This window comes from Chelonoidis abingdonii, chromosome 8, assembly GCF_003597395.2.
Source record: "Chelonoidis abingdonii isolate Lonesome George chromosome 8, CheloAbing_2.0, whole genome shotgun sequence".
Taxonomy (NCBI): Eukaryota; Metazoa; Chordata; order Testudines; family Testudinidae; genus Chelonoidis; species Chelonoidis abingdonii.
The window spans coordinates 103,686,129-103,713,479 of record NC_133776.1 but is presented as its reverse complement, the minus strand read 5'-3'; positions in this window follow the sequence as shown (position 1 = coordinate 103,713,479).

Sequence of the window (27,351 nt, the reverse complement as noted above, 5' to 3'; positions counted from 1 at the left end):
GTTTTGCTCACAGCATCCATTTTTGCTCATGAAAAGTTACAGCCTGTGTTGAGATGAACCTGAGAAATGATTCTATCATACTTCAGAGAGGTACATATCACAAGACTGGGGTTAGAGGCCTCTTCCATCCATTCCACAGGTTAATAGGAAGTGAAAAACATAAAAGCACTTGAGGCAGTCTACAATGTTTACCCTGACAAAGCAATAAATACATGATAGACAAGTGACACTTGTTATCACCAGATAATGTTCTGGCATTGACCCAAATCACCATGGGCTGCTAGTAATTACCAGTGTTTCCACTGGAGATTTATACCTTGAACTGTACAAAGGTGAAGACATGAAAGTTCAAGCAAAAAAAAATCTTCATTCCTTTCCAGGTGGTTGTGTGCTGCCGGAGCCTAGCAAATTTCATAGCAATGCTACTGTTGCATTAAAGCAAATGAAAGTCATTTGTATTGTGCCACATGCCATGGTTGGAATAGCACTATGCTTTTGCACATGCAGGCAGGTCAGCAAAGCCTTTTTTTTTTTACTTGTTTTGTCAGCCCTGTTAGGAGGAGATAAGTTCCCAAAGACACTAGGCAGGGAACTGGGCTTGCCATCTGCCAAAGACACCAAGGCGGGCTAGCAGGCCACTTGCCTTCCCTTCCAAGAAGATCCCACTATGTAGGGATGGTTGTGGATTGTCAGGGAGGTGAGGGAAAAGGGGGAAGGGAGGTGGCTGTCACAGACTTGTTTCCTCCCCTGATCAAAGTACCTCAATGGAAGTTACGTGACTGGAGTTACTCTGGATTTACACCAGTGTAAATGAAGGAAGAATCTGGTTCAGTATTTCAGGGGCATCAGAGCTGCATAGAAGAGGCCTGTTGCGACCATGCAGAACTGTTTACCAGATAAGATAAGTGCACAGTTTGGATGGGATGATATCGGTAGGACTCAGTGGGAGTTAGAGCCTTAAGCTGCTTACGAGCTTTTGGAAAGTCCATTGGCCACCTATCAGCATCTTCAGCTGTTCAAATACGATGGTAACGCTGGAGAGGCTCATATCTGCTCCTCTGGAGGTCCCTGGATCATTTAGTGCCTCGTCTTGGCCAGAAGGGTGGCCATCACACAATGGCTCTCTGGCCGTTGGTTGAGATGGACATCCTCTAGTCTGTCTCCTCTGTGCAGACCTGCAGATAATCATAGTTGGTCTTGACCTAGGGGACTGTAACAGCTCCTTCAGAGAAAGCACAGCCTGCCATGTCAAGGGATACTTAGGGTACTATTAATGTCTGGCTCACTGATCCAATAAACTTTAATACAGTGTCAACCTAGCTGCAGTGCAGGCATAGGACATCTGCATGCTAAATCCCTCAGGGCATTTTCTTGGAAGAGCTCAGGGCACATACAGCAAACTCTGTTTGTGATGCAGTAACAGGCTATGATTTTAGGGGGCAGGATTTTAGCCCCAGTGTGCCAGGAACAACCTGTTATCTCCACCATAGATATAAGGAAGTGGGAGGGGGCATAGAAGACAGAAACCCCTACAGGGAAACCCCTAGGTACAGCCAAACTCAGGCTGAAGCTTACCCTGGGGAGTTGGTTTTGAATTACCAATACAGCCAGACCCTAGGAAGTAGGGGAGTTTGGACACGAACTGCAGGTCTTTGCGCTCTGTTGAGGACAAAATAGGGACTCAGCTTGTTCACAACGTAAAGAAATAATGGTTGGTGCCTGTAAAATCTGCTAATGCCTGTGCTGCTAGAGGAACCCATCCCCTTTTGTGCACACGACAAGATCTGGTAAGAATTTTTGGTTATTTGCAAAGAATTGATTTGAATATTTCTTGTGAAATGTAAAGGAAATGGGTATTTGGGCTCCACAGCTCTCTCCCAATGCTCAGTAGGAATACACTGCTAAATAATAGTCTTTATTCAGAGATATAAAGCACCTCATAACAGGGGAATGTGTCTGGAGGCTGTTAACAATTACCCATCAGCCTCTGACAGTATTTCCCTGCCGAAGTTTCTTGCAGACTAGCACAATAGAAACATTTAGCAGGGTTTTATTGAACGGTGGTGCAGGAAATCATACTTGAGCCAACTGCACTGCAAATCAAACATGTTAAATGTTCATGGCATTTGCACTAGTAGTCTGATGCCTTGGCATTGGTCTCATCTGTAAACTTAGCAGAGTGTTCCTTCCAAGTCTAAGAGATGCTCTCGTCTGGCTGGGAAAGCTAGCCTGCCAGCACACTGCAGATGACAATCCCTGGCAGGTGCGGAACACTCCTCCAATGTGCAGATGTCAACAAGTGAATTTTCCTGGCCAGAGGTAGCATAGCTCACTTCTGAAGAGCTGCTACCCTGTGTCTGAAGGGAGCACATCGGCGTTGCTGTTTTTGGCTCTGATCCTGCACGTGCTCCATGCATGGCAGGCTGACATCTAGTGTCTGACCATTGCAGAACAGGGACTTGCTTCAAATAAAAGGCAAGGCCGCAGCGTAAGAACCTGACAGAATGGCACCGACTGACACATGAAAACCTGTTTAAAAGTCTCCCATCAGTGTTAAGTGGGAGTCAGAAGGTTTCTCCACCATCACAGCTGCACAGTCACAAGTAGTGGGCATTGGGGTAACTCTGTATAGCACAGAGCTTGCTTGCTTTTCTTGGGCAGAACCAACGTTTTCTTCCTGTGATGAATTTGTGCCTTACTTTGCAGATAAAATTTCTATGTCTGTCTGAGACCCAGGGCAATGTCTCAAGGGGACAAATGCTGCTTCACACTGAGGCCTTGTGTGCCTTGAGTGCTCCTTTAGCACCTCGATCATCCAGTGGCCGCACTGATTGTTTGGCAGGCTTCCTGCTTCTGATGGCCTTAAAAAAAATTGCTGTTAGTTTAAGTCTTTTGCTAGTTGCTTTTCAAATTCATTTTTGGCCTGCCAAATTATACTTTTACACTTGACTTGCCAGAGTTTATGTTCCTTTCTATTTTCCTCAGTAGGCTTTGATTTCCGATTTTTAAAAGATGCCTTTTCCCCTGTAACTGCTTCTTTTATTTTGTTATTTAGCCATGGGGGCATTTTTTAGTTCTCTAACTATGCTTTTTAATTTGGGGTATATATTTAATTTGAGACTCTATTATGGTGTTTCTGCCCATGCAGCTTGCAGGTATTTCATGCTTGTGACTGTTCCTTTTAATTTCCATTAAACTAGATTTCTTATTTTGTAGTAATTCCCCTTGGTGAAATTAAATGCTACTGTGGTGGGCTTCTTTGGTATTCTCCTTCCCTCACCCCTGTCCAGGATGTTAAATTTAGTTACATTACACTTGCTATTGCTGAGCAGTTCAGCTAGATTCACCTCTTGGACCAGATCCTGTGCGCCACTTAGGTCTAAATCAAGAATTGCCTCTCCCCTTGTGGGTTCCAGGACAAGCTGCTCCATGGACTGGTCATTAATGGTGCCTAAAAAGTTTGTCTCTGCATCCTGTCCTGAGGTGATGGTGTACCCAGTCAATATGGGGATAGCTGAAATCCCCTTATTGAATTTTTTATTTTTACAGCCTTTCTAATCTCCCTTAGCATTTCACAGTCACTATCACTATCCTGGTCAGGTGGTCAGAGTGCTGTTTTACTCTTATTATTCAAGCAGGGAGTTCCTACCCATAGAGATTCTATGGTACAGTTTGCTTCATTTAAGATGTTTACTATATTTGTCTCTGTTCTTTCTTGCACACATAGTGCCACTTCCCACTAACACAACCTAGTCTGTCATTCCTCTATAATTTGCACTCCGAGATTAGTGTTCCATTGATTGTCATCATTCCACCAAGTTTCAGTGATGCCTGTTATATCCATGTCCTCATTTAATAACTGACAAAAAAATCACCCATCTTCGTATTTAGCCTTCTAGCATTTGTTTACAAGCATTATAACATTTGTCACTTTGTAGTTGTCTGCCTTCATGTGATGTAATTGAATGGAACTCTTTCATTTGACTGTTTCTTTTCAGTTCCTGCTTGTACTTTATCATCTTCTATCTTCTCCTCTTTACTAGGTTATAGAGAACCCTGATCAATAGATCCTCTTCCACTGTCTCAGTCCACACCATGTGCTCCTTTGTAGCTATCCGCTTTCCCCAGCCCTTCCTTTAAAAACTCTACAACCTTTTTAATTTTATATGCCAGCGATCTGGTTCTGTTTTGGTTTTGGTGGAGCCCATCCTTCCTGTACAGGCTCCTCCTTTCCCAAAAGGTTCCCCAGTTTATAATCAACCTAAAATCCTCTTCACTACACCATTGTCTCATCCATTCATTGAGAATCTGCAGTTCTGCCTAACTGGCCCTGTGCGTGGAACTGAAAGCATTTCAGAGAATGCTGCCATGAAGGTTCTCGACTTTTCTATTCTCCTGCATGAATTCTTGAAAAAGAAGGGGCATGTCAGGCCATGTACATCTAACTTGGCTCTTAATTTTATTTTAAAATAGCATTATGAGATCACTGTACCTTTATGGACTACAAGTGTTGGCCAATTTACTACAAACATCGGATGTCTATTCTCCTCCTATGTGCACTTGTGGAAAGTGAGTCATTCCTTTGGATATTTAACCCTGATGTCTCTGTACAGTTAGTGAGTAAAATCACTGATTTTTTTAGATTACATGCTTGAGAGTAGGAATCCGTAGAGATATGTTTCATTCGTGCTTTGCTTAACATGACCATTTAAATGGTGCACTCTTTTTCTGTCTACAGTTACCTTTTTCTTATATGTGGTTGACTACTTTTTAGATAAAATATTTTGCATTAGTGTTTTTATTTCTTGCAAGTTTGAAATAATCAAATCTTTGCAGATCTCCTGTATACAGCTAGCTAACAGGGCCAGTAATGGAAATCAATTTAAAATCATCGCTCCACCACCACAACTTTATACTTTGCAGTTCTCACAAACTCATCTCAAATGGATTTACCAAAATCTGCAGTGTTCCGGGAATGAGATCAAAGAGCTGATGCAGTTGGGAACTTAGCAGATATGTGCATGCTATGGTAGCAGGTCAGGGTGATTAGTGTTAGAACTCATTAGAAACTAAGTATAGGGCAAGTTTAGCAAAATGTTTGGTTGTCCTTAGGTGAACCCATGCTATGCCACAGGCAAACCTGGGATGATTTACAGGTGAACAGGGAAGGACTTACAACTTTGGCCCCCTAATTAGGCAAACTTTGCACTTTTCTGGCTGAACTTTGATATTAATGCTGGGGTTTGTCTGTCTGCAAACAGAAACCTCCCAGTTTCACACAGCTGTACCGGTGACTGAGCAAGAGGAATAGAACAAGGGGCCTGGGTGACTGAGAGCATTAACATCAGCCAGAGAGCGAGGCCTGACTTTGTAGAAAGAGTGGGTGTGATGGCTAGGAGATGGAGGCACTAATGGAGCAGGATAGCAAAAGAGAATGAGCCTCCTGTCAGCTTGTAGAGTCCCGGGGCAGTACTAATTGAGAGGGGTGCAGTGACAGAGAAGCAAGAGATGGGAGAGGCGCAGGGGACAAAGGATGCAAACTGGTGGCTTAGAAAAGGTGATTTTGGGTAGGAAAAGTGGGGCTGAGCGTGTAAAAAGCCAAGGGACTGGGAAGCTGCAGCAGAGGGACCAGCCTGCATACCCACTGTGAGACAGAAAGGCCTTGTGGGGGAGGGAAAATGTGAATAATCCCAGTGACGTTGCCAGGCACACCTGACAAAGCGAAAAGGGGAGCAGTGAGTGCGGGGCTCAGATGGGGACCTGGGGTGTCCAGCCAGTGCTGGAAGCATGGAGGGTTTCTGTCTTCGCGTCTCACTGGAACGTTTCTCCATTTCCTTTCAGAAGCAGAGACAGCTATTCTAGTGACTGTCTCCTCTTCTCCACGGCTAGTGCTGATTTCTTCTGTGTCCATTTTTTTCTGCACTGCTGAAAGCACTGTGATTAACACAGCACTGTCATTATCTTGTAATAACCCAGCACACAGCCATAATAGCTAAGCTGAGAAGGCCAAGGTCACCTCTGATACTTGCAAAGCCAATTAAGACTTATAGAGCAATAAACTCAGACTTCTTCAAGTCATTTCATTTTATTGAACAGACCCATTTTACTTTCAAATCACTTGCACCTGGAAACCATCCAGGTTTCACAGTACAATGGACTATGTAAAATTTAATGATTTAGCATTTTGAGTATGAATCTTTGTGGATTTTATTAAGCCTGCACCGTGTTGCAGCCTTACCTTTTGGATGCGAGTGGCGAGTCATAATGTGTCTGGAGCTATTCCAGCTGACTTGACAAGTTTGCTAAGTTTCCCATTTGTCTTATTTCATGATTTGTGCTGCCGTGTCCTTTAAAAAGAAAAGACACATGCCCTCTTTTTGTAGCTTGGAGCTTTTCGGTAGCACAGATCCCCTGCATCCGTCAGATTTCAACAGTTCAGCCAGCACCTATCTGCATGCACTGAAGCTTGACTAATTTTTCCTTCCAAAAATCTCAGACAGGCTGGCAAGCTTTTCCCTGTGGCCAACAAATCTACACACTGACAGAATGCATTTCAGTCATGGAGTTGGTATTCATCCTGACCCCAATGAATATAACTAAGCCAGAGGATTTTACTGATTCTTTCTTACTGCCATCCCAATGCAATTGCTAGACATACAGGTGCATTGCTAGAAACTGAGAGTTAGGAGGATCTGATTTAACAACAAAGCACTTTTGGTAAACAATTAAATGCCCTTTTGCAATGCAATGAGATATAGATGTTTCAGCCTAGCTGAATGAAAGGTTTAAAACTCCCAAGCAGGGAAACATAATTCTGGATCAATAGAAAGCAAAATCATCTATTCAACCGGGGGTGGGGAGGGGGGATGAGATGAATGTGTATGCTGCGGAATAAAAGGAAGAATCCATATGTTCTCGGATTTTAAACCTTTATTGTATTAAACGTTAGCCCCATTTGTGAGGAACGGATTGTGTGGGCGCAGGAAGCAGGATCATTGCAGTAGGGCTGGTTGTAGTGGGAGGGTTGAAATTTGTCCGTCTGGGTAAGAAATAAGCCCAAATATTAGCTGAGCTGCAGCCTTGCTAAGCCAGGAGGCTCCTTCCTCTGTTGCACAGGTTTGCTTTTTTTCTCTCTCTGCCTCACAAAAAATCCTCTTGGATAGTCAACAATATAGCGTGTGAACACTAGCATTCCAATGGCAGAGACTGAAGGCCAGCTGCCAGTCAGGGGCAGCCGGGGAACATGCTTTCGGTGCTCAGGAGATCCCTCATCTTTTGGAAATGTCAGAGTCTCGTCTCATCCCGAGGCTCCCGCCCCGTGCACCTCACTGCGGCCCTTCCCCACTTTCATTGCTCAATTCTTATCTCCCCAGCCCAGGTTCCATTACCCTGCTGCTCTCCATGGGCCTGGCCTTACGTTTTTCTATGTCAGCCCAGAGAAGCATCATCCTCTTCTTCCCCCACATCATGGAATTTTCCAGGGTCCTTTCTCCTTATCTTCTTTGTGCAGATGGGAGAATTCATTTGGTCACAGCCACACTCTACCTGGGAACTGTGCCTTGCTCAGCCACAGCCTCGGCTGGTGCAAATGGTGAGACTACCCCTTCACTCTTCTCATTCAAAAGTCCACAAAAAACTACCTTTGCTTTCCAGGTAAATGGCTTTTTTAAAATTGGGCACAGCAAATCTCCATCTCAGAGCACCGTGTGTTTCTCCTGTATAAGAGGCTGCGTCTGAACTGAACACCAAATGGTCGCTGGCAGCAGATTTCTCAGCATTTTTGAAGTGCCGCTCGTTTGTAGCAGTGACACACTGTAGCCGCACACAACATAGACACCTTAGAGATTTGAGTTTTGTTTGACTGTGGAGAAATGCAAGTGATGAGCTAATGCATTTTTCAAGCCTGTTATTCCCCTGCCATCCCCTGTGAGCCAGGAAGGAATTTCTTTAAAAGTGGAATCTTTCTTGTGGGCCCAGCACAGGCTCCCAAGTCTAGTTAGAAATACTTTTTCAAAGTTACATTTCCTTTGAAAACCCTGGCTTCAAATAAAGCAATAGAAACATTTAATGACCCTTGAAAAGGCTGCGCAAAATCCAATACACCAGGCTCACTGGCCCACTTCTCCGTCTCCAATTCCCTCCAACCTCCTGGCTTTTGCTTTTCTTCTCCAGATTCTCCCTTCAGCTCTTCACTTTCACATTCATATTGATTTTGCTTCAGTCTCTTAATGTTGTGTCTGTTCCTTGAATTTACTGTTGTTTGTGCTCCTTTTAAATTCTGTTTCAAGAATTACCGCTAGGGATGGAGTTTGAGGTTGTGCAAATCTCATGAACTACTTTTTAGGGGCTTGTAAAAAGTATTTTAAATTCATGCTGATTTCCTTTTATCACTCTAGGGGTATTTTTCCCCACTCCAGAGTGATTACATTTGAACAATATTTATTGTAGCTAACAGCAAGATGATTGTAGATATTAAGGCTAGGCAGCCTGTCTCCCTCCAGAATCTAGGCTCATACAAGTCAGTTACTTATACCCCTGTCTAAACCATGTCTCTTTTTCACTAGATTCTTTTCTGTCTGCTCCTTCTTTCCCACATGACTTTTTAGTCAAACTTTCGAGCCATAATGAGTAAGTTTAGTGTCAAGCAACCTGAGTTCACACCCCCCCGTTTACACCAAGGAAGTATTTGTGGAGCAACAGCAGCAAATTTCCACACACTCATCTAGTATGACAAACTATTGCTGTGGTGTTTAATCACCTTCGGAAGCTGTTTATTGCTTTTGTCTATTCTACCAAGGACATGGTTCTTTAATAGCTTTATGCCAGGGTGGTGTGAGATGATTAGGATTGCAAGGAAGCCTGTCTTGATGTCATTATAATTTTCATTAGTACAGTGAAATATGACAGCTTGTTCTGTGCTCAGAGTGATGTGATTACTCCTTCGAAACCCTGGCACATTTCACTAACACTTGACATCTGGAAGAGAATTATGGGCAGCAAGGCAGGCCTTCAAAGTCATTACTTGGTACCAAAGGAGGGCTAGCCTCATTTGCTTTTACAGCTACTGTAGCCAGCAGTAATGGCTTTCATAGATAGTACTGCTAGTGAAATTCTTGCACTAACACAAATCCCCTGTGTGACATTAAGTGATGGAATATACCTTGAAACAATGAGTGGTACAGGCAGTGCCTGGAATTCATGATGTCCTTATTTAAAACTAAACCATACAGACTTCCGAAATAGGCTGAGGATTTCAAGAACTGGTTACAAAACCCAACCTACTGCAGCTGCAATGATCCAGATCGAAATTTTAATACAGTCGTCAGGCTACAGCCTGCCTGTGGTTGGGGTGGGTGGAGACGCGTTGCCTCAACAGAAGCTTCTGGAGACACCGAGACTGACCTAGGTGTAATGCCCTCACAAGCACTGGGGAGAGACCAGCCGGCAGGCCCTGTGCTATCTGCCCAGCTCTGTTAGTTGGTGTGCGAATGGGAAGGGCCAGGACTTCACCTTCACTCTGCCCCTTTTGGGGATGCGAGTGCTGTGGTCGGTGCTATTAGTCATGCAGTCCTTGCCCTCAGGAAACCTAGGACTGCAATTGCAAATCGGTCCTGTACAGAGATGCCAGCATGGGGAAACCCACTGCAACCTCCCCTCTTCTTGAGTAACCCCCAACTTGATTCTTCATTTGCTAGACATCAGCCAGTGATGCTGATAGAAACAGGCGTGATGCCATCAGCTTGTCTTGCCCTTCAGAGAAGCTACTGAGCATGCTGATCAGAGAACAGGGAGTTCTTTCTCTGCAAGACAAATTCTTCTGCTGCAGCATTCAGCATCTCCATAAAAAAATGGACATGCAGACAGTTGGTAACATTGTCCTGGATAGAAGTATATTTTCATAGCCATTATCACTGGTGCTGAATCTTGTCCTCCAAACAGTCAGCAAGCAGCACACACTATCAGGGCTAAGAGTGGCCAACAGGAAAATCAGATTTGCACTTCCACCATTAAACTGCTAGTTTCCACAGCTGAAATTTTATGCTGGATGATGATACACAGCAAAGCTCTGTGAAATGAAGTAGATAAGAATGTCAGATCACTTCCTTGGCAGGATAATCTACTTTGACACTGCAGAAGCCATCGTATAAATAAAACCAAGCTCCCTTTCCACACAGCAACATACATCTATACAAAATGCCATCATCACGACCAAGGAGAGCCTGGAAAACATGCCAGCAAGCCACCTTTTAACCCTCTATGTAGAAAGTACATGAGACATTAGCACACGGGGCCTTAGGTGCCACATCTCACTCAGCTTTGCCAACAGAAAAAAGCAACTCTGAAGAAATACTTGTGAATTGGCAGCACGATTTCCTAGCACAGGGCAGATTACACATGGGAAACATCTTCCCTCATCCATGTTGAGCCAGGGAGGTTCTTGCTGCATCAAACCAGGCTGTACCATCCTGTAGTGCATCTAGACCAGAAAATTATGACCAGGAAAGGCCATAAATGCCTCCCAGCTGTGTGCCATGGAACAAGTTCAGTGTGCTAAGTAGGTGCAAATGGTGGGATGGTCTACGGGGTGGGGGAAGGATGGCAGCTCAGCAATGGTTTCAGCACTACCACCTCGCTGCCAGCAGCCCCTCTGCATGTGTTCCCTGTAACCCGTGACACAAGAGACATGTGACACAGGGAGAGGATTCAGGGGACAGCTGCTTTATGCACACAGCATGTTCCCTGCAACACCCACCTCAGTCATGCTCGTGAACACTGCCCAGATTCCCTGCTGCCCTCTGCAGCCATGTACACACAGGGCAAGGCACCACAGGCTCCCACCTCAGGAGAACCATTTTGGAAGCACCACAGACACATTGTGACCACAGAGATATCGATTTGCTTAGTCCTATGCAGGGCCGGCTCTAGGCTTTTTGCCGCCCCCAAGTAAAAAAATTTTTGGCTGCCCCAGATGTGAGCTCCCACTGCACCTCCCCTGCCGCCCCAGCACTGGGCTCCCCCTCAAACGTGGGATCTGCTACCAGCACATGACAGCCAAGCCCTGGCCCAGCTGCAACGCTGTCCCCATGCTGGTGGAGCTGCTCGGCAGCGCGGAGTGGGAGTTCTTCCAGGTGGCGAGGCAGCTGCGAGGTGGCGCAGAGAACACGGCCACCTCCCTGGGCTTCGCAGCACTGCTGGTGGCCGCGGTGGATCAGTTTGTGCTCACCGCTCTCACCCCCGACATGCTGGCAGCCAAGGACCTGGAGAGCGTCCCCCGACCTGCTGCTCTTCAGCCTCACGGTGCCCTGGCCCAGCCCCAGCAGATGGGAAGGCGAGGATTTCTGGCTGCGGGGCTACCTGCTCAGCAGCAACGAGCCCAGCCGGCCGCTCACCTCCTCACACACTCTGGGAGCCAGGGGGTCAGAACTGTGGGGGATGGGGTTGGGGGGGGTGCCCAGCTCAGAGGTGCTGGGCTCGGAGCTGGGGGTCAGGGCTGTGTCGGGGATGCGGTTGGAGGGTGCCCAGCTCAGTGGGGCTGGGCTCGGAGCTGGGGTTCTGGGCTGTGAGGGAGATGGGATCCAGGAGGTGCCCAGCTCCGAGGGGCTAGGCTCAGAGCTGGGGGTCAGGGTGTGGGGAGTGGAGTTAGGGGGGTGCCCGGCTCAGAGGGGCTGGGCTCGGAGCTGGGGTTCAGGGGTGTGGGGAATGGAGTCAGGGGGGGTGTCCGGCTCAGAGGGGCTGGGCCGGAGTTGGGGGTCAGGGCTGGGGAAAGTGGTGGTCGGGGGATGCCAGCTCAGAGGGCTGGCTCGGAGCTGGGCGTGGCAGGCGCTGCAGCGGATGGGATGGGGGGTGGGCGGGGGTGGCGCTCAAAGGGTGCGCCGCGCCCTCAGGGCTGTCGGGGGCGAAAGGGCGGCTGGGGGTGCCTGCTCAGAGGGAGGGCTTGGGGCTCAGAGCTTGGGGGTCAGGCCTGAAGGGGGATGGGGATCCGGGTCGGGGGTTGGCCAGCTCAGAGGAGCTGGCGGGTCAGTGGCTGTGGGGCAATGGGCGTTTGGCGGGGTGGTGCCCAGGCTCAGAGGGCTGGACTGCGAGCTGGGGGTCAGAGGGCGTGCTGGGCGAAGGGTCCAGGCGGGGGTGTCCGGCTAGGGAGGAGGCCTGGGTCGCTGAGTGGGGGTCAGGACTGTATCGGGAATGAGGTTGGGGGGTTCCAGCTCGTGGGGCCGGGTGTGGCGTGGGAGGCTGGGGGTCTGGGCTGTGGGGCGAGAGGGTGGGGGGTGCCAAGCATGCAGAGGGTGTTGGCGCGGAAGGCTGGGAGTCGGGGATTAATGGGAAGGAGTCAGGGGGTGCCATGCTCAGAGGGGCTGGGTATGAGAGATGAGAGGGGATGTTTGGGTGCGGAGAGGCCCGCTCGAGATGGGGCGGGGTCGGGTACGGGGTCAGGGCAGTGGAAGGGAGTCGACTGGGTGTCCGGCTCAGCAGGGGACTGGGCTGAGAGCTTGCGGCAGATAAGGCCTGGAGGGGATGTTGGTGGGCGACCCAGCTCAGGAGGGGATCTGGGTTGGGGCGTAGGCGGTTCAGGAGCTGTGGGGAAGGGAGTTAGCTGGGTTGTCGTCGGCTCAGAAGGGCTGGGCTCGGGCTGGGAATCGAGTGGCTCGTGTCTGGGGATGGCGCGCTCGGGGGGTGCCCGTTCAGCTTGGGCTGGCCTCGGAGCTGACGGCGTCTGGCTTTGTGGGAATAGGAGTCAAGGGTGCCCAGCTACAGGAAGTGGGCTGCGGCTCGGAGCTAGGTAGGAAGATGAGGGGATAGGGTCGGGGGGGTTGCCAACTCAGCAGGGCTGGGCTGGAGCTGGGGGGTCTGGCTGTGGGGATGGAGTTGGGTTGGGTGCCCGCTCAGATGGGCTGGGCTACAGAGCTGGGGGTCAGGGCGGGGATGTGGTCGGGGGGGGTGCCTGGCTCAGAGGGCTGGGTCAGAGTCTGGGGGGGATGGGGATGGGGGTCAGGTGGTGTCCGGCTGCATAGGGGCTGGGTCTCGAGGCTGGAGGTCAGGCTGTAGGGGATGAGGTGTGGGGGTGGCCGTGCTCTGAAGTGCAGGCTCAGAGCGTGGGGGCCGGGAGTGGGGAATGGAGTCAGAGGAGTGTTCCTGCTCAGAGGGCCTAGGCTCAGGGCTCGGGGGTTGGGGGGTGGGGGGGATGTGGTCGGTGGGTGTGCCTGGCCAGAGGGTTCCCTTGGGTAGGAGCTGAGGGGTCAGTCCGAGGGGGGAATGGGATAAGGTTCGGGGGGGTGCCGGCTCAGAGGGGTGGGGGTCAGGGCTGCGGGTGAGGCTGGGGTCGGGGATGTCTGGCTCAGAAGGGACTGCGCTCTGAGCGGGGTCAGGGCTAGAGGGAGATGGGAGATGGGTCGGTGGTGTGGCCGCTCAGAGGGCTGGTCCGTCAGAGATGAGGTTCAGGGCTCTGTAGGGGGATGGGGTTGCGGGGGTGCCCAGTAGAAGGGCAGGGCTCGACTGGGGTTAGGATAAGGGGGGCGGGTGGGTCGGGGGTGCCCCGGCTCAGTAAAAAGGGGGCCTTTTGGGTTTTCCTCAGAGCTGGGGGTCAGGGCTGCAAGGGATGTGGAGGTGGTCGGGGGTGCCGGCTCGAGAGGGCTGGGGTCAAGGGCTGCGGGGGTGGGTCGGGGATGTCTGGCTCAGAAGGGCAGGGCTCAGAGCTGGGGGTCAGGACTAGGGGGCGGGATGGGTTCAGGGGGTGCCCGGTCGAAGGTGGCGGTCAGGGCTGTAGGGGATGGGGTCGGGGGGTGCCCGGCTCAGAGGGCTGGGCTCAGAGTTGGGGGTCAGGGCTGAGGGGTGGGACGGGGTCAGGGGGTGGCCGGCTTCAGGGAGCTGGGGGTCAGGGCTGCGGGGGATGGGGTCGGGGGTATGTCTGGCTCAGAGGGGCTGGGCTCAGAGCTGGTGGTCAGGCTGAGGGGGATGGGTGATGGGTCGGGGTGTGGCCGGCTCGGAGGAGCTGGGGGTGTGGCTGTGGGGGGGGGGTCAGGGGGGTGGCTGGCTCAGAGAGCTGGGGGTCAGGGCTGTGGGGGATGGGGTCAGGGGGTGGGCGGCTCAGAGGAGCTGGGGGTCAGGGCTGCGGGGGGATGGGGTCGGGGGATGTCTGGCTCAGAGGGTGGGCTCAGAGCTGGGGCAGGGCTGAGGGGATGGGGATGGGTCGGGGGTGGGCACGGCTCAGAGGAGGGGGGCCAGGTCGCGGCTGCGGGGATTGGGGTCGGGGGATGTGTGGCCTTCAGAGGGGCTGGGGCTCAGAGCTGGGGGTCAGGGGCTGAGGGGGATGGGGATGGGGTCGGGGGGGTGGCCGGCTCAGAGGAGCTGGGGGTCAGGGCTGTGGGGATGGGTCAGGAGGGGTGGCCGCTCATGAGGAGCTGGGGTCAGGGCGTGGGGATGGGGTCAGGGGGGTTGCCGGTCGAGTGAGGGTCAGGGCTGCGGGATGGAGGTCGGGTGATGTCTGGCCTCAGAGAGGCTGGGCTCAGAGCTGGGAGGTCAGGCTGAGGTGGATGGTGGATGGAGGTCAGGGCGGGTGGGGCCGGCTCAGCAGGGAGTGGGGCGTCAGGGCTGCGGGGGTTGGCGGTCAGGGTGGGGTGGCGGTCGAGGAGCTGGGGGTCAGGGCTGTTGGGGGATGGGGTCCAGGGGGGTGGCCGGCTCAGAGGAGCTGGGGGTCAGGGCTGTGGGGGATGGGGTCAGGGGGGTGGCCGGCTCAGAGGAGCTGGGGGTCAGGGCTGCGGGGGATGGGGTCGGGGGATGTCTGGCTCAGAGGGGCTGGGCTCAGAGCTGGGGTCAGGGCTGAGGGGGATGGGGATGGGGTCGGGGTGTGGCCGGCTCAGAGGAGCTGGGGGTCAGGGCTGCGGGGGATGGGGTCGGGGGATGTCTGGCTCAGAGGGGCTGGGCTCAGAGCTGGGGTCAGGGATGTGGGGGATGAGGTCGGGTCGGCCCCCTCTCCCGGACAGCGCTGCAGCGGCGTGGTGTCTCCAGCAGGGCCTGAGTTCCTGCCCCTCGGCTGCAGCTTGCAGCCCTGCCCCCTTACCAGCTGAGACACAGGGGGTTGGGGGAAGACTGAGGCGGGGGGAACCTCCGACATACTCATGGGGCCCCCGCGGGGCCTGGGAAAATTGCCCCCCCCCCAGGTGGCCCTGACTCTGGGAGCCCCTCTCGCCACTGCCACAGCCTGGGCTCAGGTGAGAGGGGCTCCCGGAATGTGTGAGGCGCCAGGGAGGGAGGGAAGTGGGGCCCGGGATGCAGGGAGGGAGGAGGGGTCCTGCTGCCGCTGTCACTCCGAGTGTCCCCGGGGCAGCGCGGCATTTCCCTGAGTGGGCTGTGCAGGGCACCGCCGGTGCTGGACAGGGAGCATGGCTCCGGGCTCACGCACTGACAGAGCAAGTGGTTGTGCCGGGGCCGGCTCCCAGCAATGCCGCCCCAAGCAAAAAAATGAAAAATAAAAATGTAAAAGGGGCAAACACACCAGGAAAATTCATGTCACATTGGCAGGTTTATTAGCCAGGATACACGCGAGAGAGAGCCTCAAAAACAAAACATGAAGCATCTTGAACTGGAAACTGAATGTTTCTGCAAAATGAGATCAAAGCCTGTGACTTTCCCTGGTTAGTCTCCCTGCTTTTGATAAGCCAGGCAGCCCCAAAGGGAGAGAAGAGCCAGGGCAGTAAAGGTGGGGAAATACGGCTCTTGGTGATGTACTCAGGCCACAAGGCTGCTGGTCAGTCACAGATAGATGCTCCAGGCTGGCAGGTGGCCATGACAGCTTTTGCTCTTGGTTCTGGCTCACCTCTGCAGTCTGGGACACCAGCTGGCTTGCCTGGCCAGGTCCCCATCCTTCATGAGGCCCTCTCCGGCTGAGCAGAGCTGGGTGTGCCATCTCAGCTCATTGGGCTGGTCCCACGTGGTGCAGCTGGTCTCAGGATCAGGTGAAAAAGCCAAGAGAAGGGGGTGGGGAACAGGAGGAAGACAGCAGCGGATGGAAAGGGACAGCTGAAGGAGAGATGCCAAAGCATCATCTCACCCGTATCACCTTGAGCGGGGGGAGTCTCTCTGGTCACATGCCCTCACTGCTGTGCTGGTCTGAATATCCCGATGATCAAGGATCACCAGTGAATGACAGGGTCTCTGGAACAAAGCTGAGGCCCGGCAGCCTTGGCCCAGAGAATCCCAGAGTCCATACCCCACCACCTCCACCCCGTGCCAAAATCACTCTTTGTGTAGCGCCAAAAAGCAGGGTGGTGGTGGAACAGCCCCACTTCCTTCATTATTGCAGTCCCAAGTTTGGCCTACTTTCCGACACACCAATTTTGGTCTGTTGTTCTCCAATTCTAGCTTCCTTTTGTTCATCAGTCAGGATCCTACACCCTGAGGTTGCCTCTTTAGCCCTTGTTGTTTGGACGAAGCAGTCTTTCTGCCTCCTTTTTCATACTCCTTCTATCAATGTTCATGGTAACGGTTGGTGAACTTTCACTCACTTCCCACAGCTGCGTTCACTGTTAGGGTAAATGTGTAAGGCCCAGTTGTTACAATGTGGGGGCCACTCAGGGAAGGGGAGCACGCCGGTTCACCGCAGGCCTCACCGTGGGTTATTTGTACACCAACGCTCCATGGGTAAGTCAATGTATTGGAGCCCAGGGCCCAGGCCCATCTCCAAGAGACGCTCCGCAAGCAGAGCAGCAGTATTGCTGGCCTCAGAGCCAGGCTCTCTCCACTCTGCTGTGCCCCGATACTGAATGGCTGAACTCCATGTATTTGCAATGACATTCTGTTGGGGTTTAGGGAGCCACCCCCCCACCCCCCCGTGAATGGTGCATACACACAAGCACGCAGCAATCTTGTGTCTACTGAGCAGGACAGAACTGTGCCGCTCACATCTCCTCTCTGCAGCCCCAGCAAGCACATGATGTGGCCCTAAAGCACCTTCTCCCATCCCCTATCACAGGGCAGGGCCGAGAGGCCTGGCTTCTCGCTGCAGGCAGTGGAAGTGCTTCCAGTCTCAGGGACCAGCTTGGCCCAGGTGGGAAGAGGCAGTATCTCTGATTTGCCCCTTGCACAGGAGCTCAGGTGAGGGGCCTGGCTGGGCACTGCAGTGCCTGTGGGTCAGTGGAGACTCCAAAGCACCAGCACCAACACCCACCCCCACCTGGCAGGTGGTCTCAAGGGAGGCTGCTGCCAAGAGCTGGCAGGGGAGGGAGCTGTGGGGATTCACCATTAGAGTAAATTTCACCAGAAATAACCAGGTATAGTAAAAAAAAAACATGTAATTTTCATAGCATGGAATCCAAGCAGTTCTTAGAAACAGAATGAGGCCTTGCAGCAGCAGTGATCTGAGAATATTTTTAGAGTGATGTATTTATTAGACTATTTTAAAGGTTTCACCCCATAAAAAATGCCAAGCATACTGGCACTGCTACACCAGCCAATGATTACTTCAAGACTGTTAATGGCTTGCTTGGTTATAAAATATTTCAAAGTTAATGTTCTCACACGACTCTTTTTATGAGCCTTCTGAAATCTAATCCATGGCTGATTTCCATATAGCTTGCAGAACACTTGCATAATTTAATGCTTTTCCACATGATATAATAATTTGGGTATTACAAAATTTCAGAGTATTGTTGTGGATGTTGGCACTGATTCTAGATGTTTTATTGGTCACACAGATAAACCCAATGCAATCAAGATCAAATTTCTTTCTTAATGAGACTTGACTTCGCCACTTTCTGATGTTACCCAACAACATAATACTTCCATGGCAGTGAATATCACAGATGGAATCAAGGAGGTTGTTTATGCTGTCAACATCTGAGCTGAAGTTGGCCATTGGAGATAAAATATAAATACATTTTTGCACTGTTAAGAGTTTTCCCATCCCATGGCAGCTTGTTGCTAGAACTGTAAAGGGCTGAGAAATCCTGCTAGGGCCTGAGCCAAAACCACCTAAAGCCAATGGGAGTCTTTTAATGGACTTAAATATCTTTGAATCAGTCCCACGATGAGTGTTTTGCATACTGTGCATTGGGTAATATCATGAGAGGCCTCCCTGTTTCTAAAACTAAACTGGCTGTTTATTCAGAGAACTGTTTACAGAGGGTCTGCAACTGCAGCAAGCATTCCAGCCATATGCACACAGACTAGCTTTCTGGTGCCCCTCCATACTCTTCCCTCCTGCAACCTGTGCTCCTTCCTCTTAGTTCCATGCTGGTTGCTACAACAAGTGAGCTCCTTTTTTACATTACAACCCTAACACTGCTCAAATTATTCTTTGTCACCAATTTTCCTACTGAGTTTTGCCCTTGTATTCATTGTCAGATATGTTAGTTCTGAAAAACTGTCATTATTTGAGCAGCTCTGTAAAAACACTCGTGCAAAAAGAAACTATAGAAGCTTTTGGGTGGAATTTTCAGAGGTTCTCAAGATTGGCCTACCTGTCCCACTGAAATCAATGGGAGATTTACCACTGATGTCAATGGGAGCAAAATCAGTCCAATGCTAAGCACATTTGAATAATTCACGTGTCATCGCTCACAATTCTCTATGAGCAGAATTTGACCCGAATGCAAAAACCTTTCAAACCATGCTAATAAAATCACCTGCTGCTGTGGCTGAGCTATGCTGCAGATGGATCAATACATTAATAGAACAGATCTATTTTTAAAAGCAGGTGATATAATTTTACATTGGTGAACCACTCTTGCATATTTCAGAAGGGAGAAAGAGAGTCTGGTTGTCAGACCAATGTTTTTACATGACAGAATCATTTCTTCTGCCAGAACTAGATCTGTTTCCCTTTCTATCTTTGAGTTGCCACCAAATTTCCCATGACTGGTGGAAGATGCATGGCATATGAGAAGCCATCATGTTTTGTGCAGAGACAATCTAAGGAGGCAGTGTCTGGATCTCCCAGTCCCCATTAAGTTGGGGCTAAGATCTGGAGCTCAGCTTGGATGCTGAGATGTGGTTAAGTGGTTTGACAAGCCCATGGTTGGGGGTCATGTTCAACATCCAACATTCCGTATCCTGTTTCTGTTCCCTTTTTCCTCAATACCAGACTCTTCCCTTAGCCCTATCACACCCGAACACTTCACCTGAGGCTCAGTTCCATCTCTCTAGTATATGGTTTATCTCTCATGCAAGCAGGGAAACAGCCTCTCCTGCCCTGTCTGACAGTGGCACAGATCGAAGGGGCTGCTTTTATGCAGCCCATTTTGAAAGACTTCTCTTTATGATCTTCCTGAGTACAGTATCGATTTTTCAAACCTCTTCCTATGAGCTGCTGTTTCAATGGAGTTTAAAGTCTTCTCTGATGTCCCAGAGGGTAGCATTGTTTTTCATGTCACACTAGTTTCCCAATAGGGGATGCTAGAGCACACTTAGAGAACTCAACTTGCAGGCAGTGTTGGATGAGAGCCATGTAGAGGAAGGAATAAAGCCTGCATGTTGCTCTGTCTCTTCTGCTCGAACATGGTCTACGGTGTCAGAAGTGAGACTGAAATTAGGACACTTGCAAAAACAGACAAACTACAAACAAAGTGCAAACAGCAATCCTGGCAGCAGACCAGATTTCTGTCCCTGAGCAGATGGACATGCAAGGGAACATGTTTAGCAACTGGACCACAATGGGAAAACTATGAAATTACAATGGGGCTTGAAATAGAAAAACAAAATAAAAACAATGATGCTATTACTTGTAATGAGTAAAGCCTGCCACAAGCTCCAGTTGCATCTGGCTATGTCAGCAGCAGACTGCAGGACCCATGTAAACACTCCAAAAGCATTTGCATCCCACAAAAACTGTTGTATAAAAAGGTATCTTTTCAATAAAAGTCATTAAGGATCTGCCAACATCATAGCTCAGTATGCTGCCAGACTGCACAAAAGGGCTGGCTCGTGTGATTATCAAACCTTAAAGATTAGCTAATTAGTGATAAATTAGTTCGAGGAACAAAAGATGCAGAAGCACAAATGAGAATTCACAGGGAGCCCACACCAACTATACCAAGAGCTAGAGCCATATGAAAAGCTAATAAACAAGTTCACAGCTAAATGCAGAACATAACTGGGATACAGAGATAATTCCCCAAGTAGCAAACAGGAAGCATGAAAATATAAGGAAAATTACACCAAAATCTGTGTAAAAGTAAAAGACAAAAATACAAAGCAGAGAAGATAAAATACAGAGGAATATCTGTGGGTGCTGTGGAGAAAACCGTGACAATGGAAAATGCTGTGCATATCAGGATATCTCCAATAATTGTGGCAAGAAAAGTCTGATGGGGGCTAATTTAGCTACAAGAAGTCAGGAAAAAGATCTTGGAGTCCTCGTGGATAGTTCTCTGAAGACGTCCACGCAGTGTGCAGAGGCGGTCAAAAAAGCAAACAGGATGTTAGGAATCATTAAAAAGGGGATAAAGAATATGACTGAGAATATATTATTGCCTTATATAAACCGATGGTACTCCCACATCTCGAATACTGCGTACAGATGTGGTCTCCTCATCTCAGAAAAGATATACTGGCACTAGAAAAGGTTCAGAGAAGGGCAACTAAAATGATTAGGGGTTTGGAGTGGGTCCCATATGAGGAAAGATTAAAGAGGCTAGGCCTCTTCAGCTTGGGAAAAGAGGAGACTAAGGGGATATGATAAAGGTATATAAAATCATGAGTGATGTGGAGAAAGTAAATAAGAAAAAGTTATTTACTTGTTCCCATAATACAAGAGCTAGGGGTCATCAAATGAAATTAATAGGCAGCAGGTTTAAAACAAATAAAAGGACGTTCTTCTTCACGCAGTGCACAGTCAACTTGTGGAACTCCTTACTGGAGGAGGTTGTGAAGGCTAGGACTATAACAGCTTTTAAATGAGAACTGGATAAATTCATGGAGGTTAAGTCCGTTAATGGCTATTAGCCAGGATGGGTAAGGAATGGTGTCCCTAGCCTCTGTTTGTCAGAGGATGGAGATAGATGGCAGGAGAGAGATCACTTGATCATTACCTGTTAGGTCCACTCTCTCTGGGGCACCTGGCATTGGCCACTGTTGATAGACAGGATACTAGGCTAGATGGACATTTGGTCTGACCCGGTACAGCCGTTCTTATGTTTTTATGTCAAAGCTTGCAGACAAGAAAAAATATACCACTTTGAGACTTGGAGGATGAACTGTTTGCCTGTATATGACATTAATGTGGAGCAAAACAGCAAAAATAAATGGTTTGGAAAGCTCAGCCTACCACCCGATGCCAAGACAAAGCAGCAGCACACAAACTGGAAACGGCCAAATAGGCAGTGAATGTACGAGGCTACAAAGACCTCCTCAGCCATATCCAAGAGAAGGAAATGACATGAGTCAGCAGGATGGAAGCTGTGGCAGATCCCAAATCCCAACCACAACCTCATCTGTCCGCTGGAGAGAGCTAAGGAAGTAAATCTAAAATTAAATAAAACCAAAATGAAATTGCAAGTGACTACAGCACCATACATGGAACACATGCTGCCCTGCTGCCCAGGATAACAACCTGACCCCAAGAGAGGAAGAGCAATACAGCAGATGGCCACATATTAAGTCTGTTCAGAGACCTTTCTGACACCATTTCTTCCAAGCCTCTGAAGGGTGTGTGAGCCCCTGAGGTAACTACTGGACAAAGATGCAGTATGGCCATTGTTCCCTCAACATGATGCAGCCGTCATCACATGTATCAAGAAGATGGTGATGAACTATCCCAGCCTGAAAAACTACAGTGCAAACAAAGAGGCAACCATATAGCGAGATGGGGCTTGGGCCATCTTTCCTACAGAAGAGATAGACGCTAGCTTTCACATCTAGATCTCTATTGCCAGTGGAACAAGCATACATCCAAACTGATGAGGAATGTCTGGCAATAGCGTTCATGTGTGAAAAGTTCGATTGGTATATTCAAGGATGGGAACCACCCGGGTTGAAAGGGACCATAAACCACTAAAGAGCATTTTTAAAAAGCCACTGCTAGTGTCCCCAAAACGCCTTCTATGTAGACTACTGAAAATGCAGTGTTACAACTTTAGATGTATCAGAGGGGTAGCTGTGTTAGTCTGGATCTGTAAAAGCAACAAAGAGTCCTGTGACATCTTACAGACTAACAGACATTTTGGAGCATGAGCTTTCATGGGTGGGTGCATCCGACGAAGTGGGTGTTCACCCACGAAAGCTCATGCTCCAAAACATCTGTTAGTCTATAAGGTGCCACAGGACTCTTTGCAACTTCAGATGTACAATATAAGGAACGGACTGAAATGTACACAGCTGGCTTCTGACCCTGTGAAAACAGAGAAACTGAACAGGAATAAGAGATCCTCTACTTGATAGAAAGCATCAGCCAAGCCAGGAATGTGCCAGTTTTAAGGCAGGGGCTTGAGAGTATTTGAGATTCACATCCACCATTCTATCAGAAAGGCCAGACAGCAGTGGAGAAGTCTCACCTGCCACCCAAGAATACAGGAACTATTGAGATGAGATGAGTGTGCAAGATAGCATCATCTATATATATAGTTAACCATAAAACCCAGATCACTGGGAACAGAAATTCTGACAAGCATACCTTGGAGCCATTCTGGAATAGAAGCCTGTCTCCAGAATGCTAGAGAATCTGTACATTGGCAAAACATGACCAAGGATATCAGAGACCTGGTAAGCTGGTAAAACACATGGGAAATGCAGACTACACAGCAAAAGGAGACAGTGAAAAGACACAGGATCCCCAAGAGACTGTGGGGCAAAGTAGGACTAGGTCTTTTCACAACAAAGTACCTCATGATCGTAGACTTCTGGGACCTAGCTGAACTGTCAGACACTACCACAGTAACCAGCACAGATGAAGCACTGAACCCTTCCAGCAGCCCAATATCCCAAACTGTGTCGTTTCAGACAACAGACCCCAGCTGACTCGTAGAGAACTTGGGAAGGTTACCTGGGATTGGGAATTCAGTCAGATCACAGAAGCACCATACTACAGCCAGCCAAAGAGCAAACCTGAATTGGTAGTTACAGTTTGCTAAGATTCTATTTAAAGAAGCTGCAAAAAGCAAAGCAAATGTACAGCAAGCCAGCCTTCAATGGAGAACCCTCCCCCAGAAGGCTTTAATAGCAGCTTGTCACTATGCTTGAAGTCAAGATGTACATGTAGCTTGGTGCCTTTTCGCCCAGTGTTACTACAGCTAGCAATGGTGGAGGGAGTAACAGACAAAACGGAGGAGAAACAGAGGTACTATAGGCACTGCATTTAGCCGTATGAAGTGGAAATCCATCAACTTCATGAAAAAACTTGTGCAGACTGTATTTTCCACCGCATGCATCCGATGAACTGAGTTTTAGCCCACAAAAGCTTTTGCTCAAATAAATTTGTTAGTGTCTAAGGTGCCACAAGTACTCCTGTTCTTTTTACTCAAGATCTCCCTGTTTATACATCCAAGGATCACATCAGCCCTTTTGGCCACATATTCGCGCTGGGACCTCATGTTCAGCTGATTATTCACCCAGCCATCCAAGTCTTTTTTATAGTCACTGCTTCCGAAGATAGCGTTCCCCATCCTGTAAGATGGCCTCAGGGCCAACGAGAGGGTGCGGGGGAAAAGCTGGTACAAATTACCAGGGCTTGGCGGTCTGGAAGGGGGCCTGGGGCCTGACTTCCCCAGCTTCGTCGGCCCTGTTTAGCCGGTCCTTCCTTGCTGAGAGGCCTGAAAAAATATTTTCACCGGGGCCCAAACCTGCTGTTGGTAGCCCTGGATGGCCTGCAGTCTTTGTTCCTTGATATTTGGCCCTGCTGACACATATATTGCTCGCTTGTGCCCAGTTTACCAGCCCAGATATCTCTGTCAGTGAACTGTCCTCTTCATTATTTAGCTCTCCCCCAGCCTCTGGTGTTATGTGCAAACTTCACCTGTGATGATTTTAGGTTTTCTTCCACATTACTAATAAACTGTTAAATAGCGTAGGGTCAAGAGCCAATCTATGCAGGTCCCCACTAGAAACAGACCCACTTGATGATGATTCCTTGTTTGCAATTGCACAGTGAGACCCATTGCTAGCCAGTTTTTAATCCATTTAGTGTGATGCAATGATTTTGAATTGATCTAATTTTTTAATCAAAGTTTTGTGCAGTCCCAGGTCAAATGCCTTATAGAAGTCTAAGAATATTAAATCAACACAATTATCTTTACCAACAATGCTTGTAAGCTCATCAAAAAAAATTATCAAAATAGTTAGACAAGATCTTTTTTCCATAAACCCATGTTGATTGCCACTAATTATATTACTTTCTTTTAATTCTTTAATAATCAAGTCCCAAATCATCCATTCCATTTTTTTGTTCATGTGATCATCAGGCATAGAGACAGGATATTTAGAAACAAAAAATCTAACTGATGGAGATGGCTACCATCAGCCCCGGCCGTTCCTCCTCTGAGATAGGCAGCTGCTTAATGACCTGCTCTTTGACATAGACGCCAGGACAAGACCTGCACTGGTGGCAACTCAGAGCACAGCCCAATTGGCACCTTCCTCTCTGCAAAACTCTGAAATGACATTTCACAAACACAGACTTGCCCATTTTAATCAAAATGCAGTTGTGTTAGGAGAGCAGCTTGCCCTCCAAGTGCTCTTGGGGGGTGGTCTGCCAGGACACTACCATTATGAAGATGTAGTGTGGAATAATAGCATCTTTGAAACTTGAAAACCCAACTTCCCTGGCATCTCACCTACCAGTGTCCTGATTTTCATACCTTTAACTACAGTATCTCACAAGTGATACCCCTCAGATTGAAACTATTCTGTCAGAAGACCAGAGAGGAAGGTTACTCTCCACCTGTATTGTCTGCCTGCTATTTAGTCGTTTCCAGCAGTTCTGTTAACACTGAAGGAGGTGAGGCCATAGATCCCTCTGTGTCTCTATGTTTGTGGTACTGGTACTGTTCCTGTAGATGAGACAAAGGGTGACCTTTCAGTAATAAAGGATTTATTCTAAAATGGCAAATAAAATGAATCAGATCAAATCCCCGAACATTGTTCTGTGGTATAAATATTTGAGATGGTGTCATAAGTAGATAGGTAAGGTAAGGGTTAAGTTTCTTTTGCCTGTAAAGGGGAACCAAACACCTGACCAGAGGACCAATCAGAGAACTGGATTGTTTAAAGTCAGGGGCGGGAATTGTAGACTCGGGGTCTTTTTGTTGTTTCTCGGCTGGTAGAGTAAAACAAGGTTTCCTCTACACTCATCTTATTTCAATATTGAGGTACAAAAGTCTGTGAGTAACAAGAGGAACCCAAAGGCAATTGCGGAACTATGAGGAGCTGTTGTGTTGTACGAATATGATGTGGAGGCGTGTGCTTTGTTGTTTTCCTTGGCGTGTGAGTTAACAAGCTTTCCTCCTAACTGCATCTTATCTCCAAAGTTTCTCCTACACCATTGTGAGTACCAAGGAAGAAAGTAATTCGGCCTAGATGAGCTTTTGTGTTGTATAACATTATTTGGATTTGTTGGACTGGTTAATCGGGCTATCTTTTAAATCAGCACTGTTGTCTTCATATTTTCATTATAACAAGAAGCTGTATTGAGTTTCTTAATGAAGATATTGTTATATTTTCTTCTTTTTTTCTATAAAGTTTTTTTAAAACCTTGTGGAAAGTTTCTTTTCTAGAGAGGCAGAGGGGAGGGAAAAGCCCAAACTCGGGTGTCCTCAACCTCCCTATTGTCCCAGGGCGGGAAAGGCTATAGGACCCGAAACAACGGAGGGGGAATTTCTTGTTGAACTGACGGAGGTAAATACCTAGCCTCAGGGAACTAGATTGCTTCTCCGGGTTGTAATTCAAAGGAGTGAAGCATTCAGCATTGCCACCCGCTAACCCAGAAAGAGGGGGAAGCTGGAAGAGAAGAAGAGAGGGAGACCCCAGGGCTCTGGTCTTGGGGTCACCCAGCGGGACAGTTGGGGTGACTCGGGGCATACTAGGAGACCCAAAATAGTCTAGTTGGTGGCAGCGAGAATATCCAAGCTGGTAAGTGAGCTTGGGGGAGTTTCAAAGGTAAGCCCTCAGATTTTGGACGCAAAAGTCCAGGTTTGGGACAGGACCAGATTTTGGACGTAAAGTCCAGGTTTGGGAACAAAGGTGGCATTACGACATGGAGGCAGCGGTATTGGGATATAAAGACAGAAGCCAAAGCTCATTAATCCTTTTTTTCCTGCTAGGGATTAGCAGTGAGACGGGAATTTGGGTTTAAAAGTCAGACAGAGAAATTTTTTTTTCGCCCTGCCTATTCAGCAGTTCGCATGTTCTAGTAGGCTCATTCACACAGCGCATTAAGGCTAATGGGGTAAACAAAGCATTCCCTTCACAGTGCTTGCTAGCAATCACACACAGAGGCAGTGAGGAAGGGGTTCGGTTTTAAAAAAGTGCTAGAGAGAAAAAAAAATTTTCTGCTTGCTGTAGCAAGCTTGCCAATTTTTTCTGCTTGCTGTAAGCAGCTTACATTTTTGCAGAGTCATTAAGAGACCATTACAGACTTTTGTAAACAATTGGAACTTAATACCCAGCCAGCAAACGCACACAGGTAAGCGCACTGTGCGAATACAGTAGCTTTGTTTGGGTCAATTGCCTATCAAACAGAGCTAGAGGCAAGTCAAAGCAGTTTGCTAGGCAAATCTCAAGAGCAGAAGCAGCAATTCAGACAACAAACACCAAGGGCAACCCACACAAGAAACATAAACAATGGGTTCCAGAAGAGCAGAAAAAAGAAAGAGCCGGGCAACAAGCCCTTAGACAACGAAAACAACATGAAGACAGCTGAACTAATTAAGGCCAAACAAGAATGCCCTGGATGCAACTCACAAGAAGAAACAAGAAGCCAAGAAAGGCAGACACGAGAAACTTCAAGAACGACCAGCAGGCCGCACCAAATAAAACAACAAGCGAAGGCAGCCTACCAGACGAGAAGTGAGAGAGGGACAAACAGAGGAAAGCATGACTGGAGATGGCACGGGCAGAAAAATGCTCCAACACTCCTAACCCTTCCGGCGCCAGTTGTGGTTCACCCCCACACAGGAATTCCCCAATTACAAAGCAGGTGAGGACACAGACAACCTGTCTGTCTCTCTCAGTACACCCAGACTGAGGTGTGGGAATCCGGATCCCATGTCAAGGCTGACCAGCCACAGCACCTCTCAGTCCAGACGCGGAACTGGAACAGCAACCGCACAGCACAAGCAGTGCAGCACCTCTTCAATCCCAACGCCGAAGACCACGAGCCTGAAACTGGGCAGAAGCAACAACCAACCAACCAAAAGAGGCTCAGCAGGCCTG